The sequence below is a fragment of the Lepidochelys kempii genome, chromosome 2 (genome assembly GCF_965140285.1).
Source record: "Lepidochelys kempii isolate rLepKem1 chromosome 2, rLepKem1.hap1, whole genome shotgun sequence".
NCBI classification, from domain to species: domain Eukaryota; kingdom Metazoa; phylum Chordata; order Testudines; family Cheloniidae; genus Lepidochelys; species Lepidochelys kempii.
Genome location: NC_136381.1, coordinates 41,682,285 through 41,689,162, shown reverse-complemented (window position 1 = coordinate 41,689,162; position 6,878 = coordinate 41,682,285). Strand labels below are relative to the sequence as shown.

The 6,878-nt window shown below is 40.9% G+C and overlaps 1 pseudogene; it reads right to left on the bottom strand.

The window, feature by feature from the left end:
- Nucleotides 1-2,721: 2,721 nt before the first annotated feature.
- On the bottom strand, nt 2,722-2,987 carry LOC140906481 (protein transport protein Sec61 subunit gamma pseudogene; annotated as a pseudogene).
- Between the last annotated feature and the right edge of the window lie 3,891 nt (nt 2,988-6,878).

Sequence of the window (6,878 nt, the reverse complement as noted above, 5' to 3'; positions counted from 1 at the left end):
GGATGTGGCCAAAACCTTGGTAAATTATCAGTTCTCCCGAGATTTCTGCCACCTTTGGGCCATGACCTGATGGTAACAGCTGATCTTCAGAGTGCAGCTTGTGAGTTCTCAGCATCATCTTGACCTCAGCCCTAGATCCGATTCACCCTTGACATTGAACTCTATCCCAAATGTGAATGAGAGCTGAATTCCAACACCTCGGCCCACCTTTCCTATCCAGCCAGCCCGGTCTGATTAAGAGTTTGGGATGAAAACTGTGTACGGCTTGTTGGTTTGATATGGATTTAACTGCAAACCAGACAAAATGTAGGAACTGTGGAGAATTTCCTATTTGTTCAAAAATAGGCCTGCACTGAACCTCTGCACACTGAAATTGTTGAGATTTCCACAGTTCTTCCCTGCAACTCCTAGGGAAAAGCCACCAAAAAAAAAAAAAAGAAAAAAGAGAGAGAGAAAGAAATGTTGAAATGTTTTACTGACAAAAACCCCTAGGTTTAGAAAGAGGAGAAATATGTTAACTTTGAAGTTTTCCTCAGGGGTGAGAGTTAGTGTAATAAAAATATGCACAATAAGTTTATTAAAGTGTCAATTTTGACTTTATCCACAGGTAATCATCATGTTTTCTCAATACTGAGCTCTGCCACAATGAACAGGGAGACAGTTATGCAAATAAAAATAGGTCCCACCCTTGTCCACCATGCTGTACAGCAACTGAAATCAAGGACACACCTTCTCTCTACCTCTGTTCTCTGTGGTTACTGAACTTTTAGCACATATAACGAAGAATCATCCCTCACAAAGCACTTAAGGGTTCGTCATATATCGCAGAATTTCCTGCTGTATCCTATTTTTATTACAAACTCATCCTGCTTTTATTTCATTTTTTTTTTAACTAGGCACAATTAATGACAACGAGAATTTGTCATTATATAAAGTTAAAGTTAAATTCTGAAGTGGTGCCAATGACTGAAGGAAGACTATTTCCTGATAACTTACATTTCAAACTACCAAATATATCAGTTATGTGCCTTTTCACATGCCAATCCATGGCTCTTCACTTGATATATGATATTAATTGCATCTCTTTGCTGAAGGGGAATTGCATCAGAACTTGGCTACAGGAAACTAGTCTAGGTGAAACTAAAACTGTATTTTTAAAACAAATTGTCACTTTGAATTATTTTTATCAAACATTTCCTTTTGGAGATGGCTACAAACATTGTCACCATTAATTTAGATACTTGCAATTTAGCCAGACTTAAGTAGTAAGAGCCAATTTACTTATTCTTTGTACTGAGGCTTTTCTTTGTAATAAGGTTTATGGCTGAGCTTGCTGTCACTCACTGCTGGGTAGCTTGTAAGTTAGCAGTAGTGTGAAATTGGTGCCCTGTGTGCCTAACCAGAAGTTTCAGTCACCAAAAATCTGGCCTTTCTTTTGCCTTCAGAAAAGAGATCATGTTGCTATGAATCCAAATTATGATGCTTTATTTATACAATGTACAGCAACTCTCACAATTAAATTTAAAAAAACCCCACAAGTGTTTTGCTCTCTTTTCTCCCTTTTCAAGGGCACCAACTTTGTGGTGTCACGGCAGCAAGCCGTGAATAATGTATGAAATAAAACCCTCCTGCAGAGAGACTAGATAGACAGTGCTTTTCAGTTGTCTGCACTATTTGCATCTCACTAAATATATCTAGAGAAGCCTTACAGGACTAAAAGTGTGCCTCTCTGCCTTTTTACTTCTGGACAAGATTTTAGAGCTACCAAACTTTAAAAACATCCTAGCCCTTAATAAACTGCTTTATACTTTTTATAAAACCCAAAGCTTGATGTACAATTCTATAAGACAAATAACAGGATTGAAAATGAAAATTGGCAGCAAAGATTCTTTTCCAGTTTACTCTTTAGTAAAGATCATGAAGTAAAAGTTCTCCTGGGTGAAGCAATATATGTTCCAGAGACGAGGGGCATATGGTAAGAGCAATGCCATTCCTGTCAGTGGAATTGTGCCCACTTTCTCCAACAGTGAATTTGACTCAGGAGTATGTCACTGCAGGAAAGCTCTAGTTCCCATTATCATTGAGTTTTAAATTCAGAGCAAATTAAATAGCCAGCCAATTTGCATCTTAAAGGATGATTTGGAACAGAAATAGAATGGAGATCAGAGAAACATGATGTAGCAAGTCCTTTGAAAGTCTCTTAATGTCAGTGAATAAAAAGAACTTATAAATCAATACATGACTCTTCTAGACACCAGTATGAAGTTGTAAAAGTAGAAGTGATATGCTGCAAAGCTGGCATATTTGCAAGAATTCAAGCTATTGCATTCTGGATACTTTGTATCTGGGGAAAGATGTGGTTGCATGCTCTGTAAAGCAAAAGGTTACAATCCTCTTACATCAACAAAACAAGAGCCTTCACAAGAGGTTCAGAATCATTCCACCAGAGTCACAATTTCACCCTCACAATGTCCCACAAATGGCCTTATTGGAAAAACCCTCTCTCCCTGTGTTTAGGCAGGCTAGGGAGGTGCCTGTGTAACCCATGTGCCTAATAGGGAGATATCTCTTTAAGAGACCCATGGCAGGGGGAGGTAGGAGTGAGCTGTGTCTGGGTCATTGTTGTTTGTTTGTTTGTTTTTTTAATTTTAGCCTGGTTTATAGCAGTCAACAAACAAGATACAGACTTATGGAATATTAGTAAGCAAAAAAGCCCCCCCACACCCATTGTCCATCACTCCAAACTTCAGGTAACAGATCTTGATGAGTGTTCAGCCACCAACAATGACGTTGTTGATAGGGATATGGATCAATTTCACAAAGAAACCAATAAATCCCATTATCGCAAAACCTATTGCTGTTGCCATGGCAATCTTCTGGAATTCTTTTCTGTCCGGCTTAGTGCATCTTTTAACAAGCCCGATGGAATCGTTTACAAAGTGACGGCTGAGCTCAACAAATTGCATTGCTTGATCCATGATTGCCTGAGGCTCCGGGGCCAAGCGAACCGCTCGCGCAGGCAGATTAAGCACTCCATATCCAGAAGCTTTTGGAATTGGGTGTGGTTGTTTTGGGTCTGCTCCAGTAGGTTCCCTGTTGGGTCAGACTCCATGAGGGCAAACAGTCAGGGCAGCTGCTTCGCGGGGGGCCACATGCCCTGTGTGAGCTGGGAGAAGCTGAGCCCAGGAGCAGGAAGCAGACTGTCGTCCCTAACTCTGATGCATTTTGCAGCAGATCAGTGATATTGTTAACCCTTTAACAGGGAAGCAGCGCAATGCTAACTATAGCCAGGGGAAATTGGCAGGGAAAAATAATTTCTTCTATTTTAACTGTACGCTTTAAAGGTTTTGATTTTAGCCAAACTGTTCTAGTTAAATTGTCTCAACTCGTCGGAGTCACCAACTTTTCTTTAAGTGCAGTAATGGGGGAAGAGTCGTTTCTATTTCGCTATTCTCAGTTTTGTATTTTCTTGTAACCAGGTTTTCTTTAAATCTATCCAGGTAACGCAGTGATTGGTTAATGAGTTAGCTGACTGGCTAGCAGGGATTTCAGCAGAGGAAGAGTCTGCCTGGATTCCAATTGAAGATCCCTACATTCAAGTGGAGGGAAGATGTTGTTTTAGACTCATCAGACTGTATAGATTTGGTGATCAAAGACTCTAACTGAGACTTAGGTGTACAAAACCTAAGCTTTTGGGAACTTTCAGTTTCTTCTTCCTGTATTTCTGTGGGGACTGAACTGTTCAGATTTTAATTTGTTTTCTTTATTTCTGTTTATGTATAACTGAAGATAATGTCTATGGATTATAAAATAGCCATGTCATGCTGTAAAAATTAGATTATTTGTTTCATCAGAAGATTTTATAAAGTTATTTAATTAAATTCATTTCTTTAGTTCCTTTTGGGACTTGAACGTGGGGAGGTTGACCCTGTGCAGTCCTTGCTGAAAATCCTGAGAACCTGAAGTCTGGGTCTCCAACTACGCTTCTATGGGAGTTGGGTTTGGTTTTTTTAAGGCACTGGAGAAGGGTAATGAAGTGAACTCTAGCCCACCCAAAGGTTACATGTGAGCTTTCTTGAACTGGCTGTACCAAAAGCTTTATTTTGTTACTGCTTGGCTGAGGAAGAGTGGACAGTACCCACCACTGTCTTCCTGTGTAATGCATGAAATGAAAAGAATCTGCCAGACAGACCAGGGGTTCTCAACATTTTTCTTTCTGAGGACCCCCGTGATGGGTTAGACCCCCTATCTGGGATGCCACCTGATGTTCTGGGGTTTAACTGAGACTCTCCTGCTCCACCAGCCTGGATTCCCTCTCCCTGTTTTACTGAATTAGGCTCTCTGGCCTCTTGCAGCACTCACACACAGGTAGAGACACACCCAGCTGCAGACAGACTGAAATCAGTTCTGTGTGAGAAGGCTCCCCCAGCACTCATGTGAGAGAGAAACCCAAAAGTATGTTGTCTTGCACTGTATAGAAAAATCTGCACAGCCCAAGCTCATAAAAATTCACCCTCTTCCTCAGTGTGAAGAGAGAGATGCATGACTTCTAGCCCCCCAGTTAGAAATTACATAAATTGGGTTTAATAACAAAACAAATTTTATTAACTATAAAAGGCAGATTTTAAGTGGTTAAAGAGATAGCAAATTGAACAAAGTAGATTACTAAGCAAGTAAAACAAAACATGCAAACTAAGCTTGATTTAGTAAAGAAATTGGCTACAAATAGTAATTTCTCACTCTAAATATTGTCAGATTACAGAAAGTCTTGAAAGGCAGCTGCACCGGCCTGCAGCTTGAGACCTCAGGTATTATATTACAAGCCAGATGCCCTTCCAGCTTGGGCTCAACCCTTCTCCCCCAGTTCAGTTCTTGCTTCCAGGTGTTTTCCAGTGTCTCTTTGGTTGGGGAGGCAGAGGAGAACCTCGATGATGTCACTTCCCGGCCTTATATAGATTTTGGGTATAGAGGGAACCCTTTGTCTTCCCGTAGAAAAACACTGATGGAGGGGTGTGAGTCCAGTACCAAGTGACCCTGACCATGTCCCTGCAGGCCTGTGGCAGCCATTACTCTCAGGCTGTCTGGAGCATCCACAGGAAGACTAAGCTCTTTCACAGTCCATTGTCTTTGCTAATGGGCCATCAGCCCTGTTTGGCTTTTCATTGTTGTACCTGCAGGGCTAGCTGTAGGTGACACCCAAAGCAGCACATATGAAATACAGATACATGGTCAATATTCCTAACTTCAGATACAGAAATGATACATGCATACAAATTGGATAATCACATGCAGTAAATTATAACCTTTCCAAAGATATCTTACATGAGCCATCTTGCATAAAGTATATCTCCATTATGTCATATTCATATAATGAGCATATTTTCATAAAGAATATGGAGTGAAACGTCACCCCCCCAACGTGCTATAAAAACTCCACAGCCCACCCGTGCCATAATAACTGGTTTTCTGCATATAAAAGCCAGGGCCAGCGTTCAGGAGTAGCAAGCAGGGCAATTGTCTGGGGCCTTATGCCACTGGGGCCCACACAAAGCTACATTGATCAGGCTTCAGCTTCAGTCCCAGATGGTGGGCTCAGGGCGCAGGCTTCAACCCCGTGCGGCAGGGTTTGGCTTTCTGCCTTGGGCCCCAGTGCATCTAATGCTAGCACTGCTTGGTGACCCCCTGAAATTTGCTTGTGGCCCCCAGGGGGGCCTCAGACCCCTGGTTGAGAACCACTGAGATAGACTATAGGGTTCCTGGGAATGCAAAGTCATTCACTGTGATGTTTTATTGGTGTTTTATAACATCCAGTCATTCACCTTGATAATATTTTATTTCCAAATTCTTATTGTTTCTCTCAGATGTGGCTGCAGAATCTCACCAAGTCCAAAGATCTCAAAGCAAACAAAAGTTAAAAAAAACCCCAAAACCCACAATAAAACCTAATTACATTTAAAAGTTTTTAAAGTATGATTTGCTTCCCCTTGCAAAGAGCCATTCAAGTACCTCCAGCATAGTCATGGTAGCTCCAACTGTTTTGAGCAAGAGTCTTCCCTCAGGCTTCATTTTCCAATAACACTATCTGGAACCTCAATATTAACTTTAACATACTTCTGAAGTTGTCAATGTTTTGTTTTGTTCTGATCTGAGCTAGCATGTTTTTCATTAGTTAGCAGCAAAACTCGTGAGGTTTCACTTTGCAGGGAATTGTGCAAAGGTTTCTCTTCATATGTGATTTCCTTCGCTTTGAACTTAAATAGCCTTGGATCATCCTTTTAATATTGCTGACTAGGACTTGGAAAAAACAAAGAAGACCTGGTCCCCAGAGAATCCTTCCCAGGCGAGACAGCAACAGAAACAGCCAGGACAGAAATCTGGGAGATGTGCAGATACAGATGTGGTCCTGAAGGATCAGTGTTATGTAGGTAATTAGTGAGTCTCTGTGCTTTGATTTAAGGAGCAACCAGTAAACTGGGGCAGAACATATCTTCCAAGTTGTACTTGCAGTTTTGGACTCAAAGAAGCACCACAAACTTTTCAAAGCAAAACTCAGTTAAAACAGCCACATTTCACCTGCTTTCAAGGTGAAGTTACGGGGAAACCTGAATTTTCCACATGACTTTGTATCAAAGCTGTAAATTGACCCAGTTTCAATTAAAGGCTCCTGAAAGTAAGCAAAGCTTATGATGAACATGGCACAAGTATGAAATTTGTGATAAAACTCAAAGGTTCAGTATAACTGCAGGTTTTGTTGAGAAAATGTGCCACGTTGCATTTCTAGTTGGCAGTGTACTAAAACAAGACTTAGATCTTGAATACGCATAGCTGGAATTGCTATATTGGCTGCCACATTCAGATGTCCAAACTATTAGTCCTTG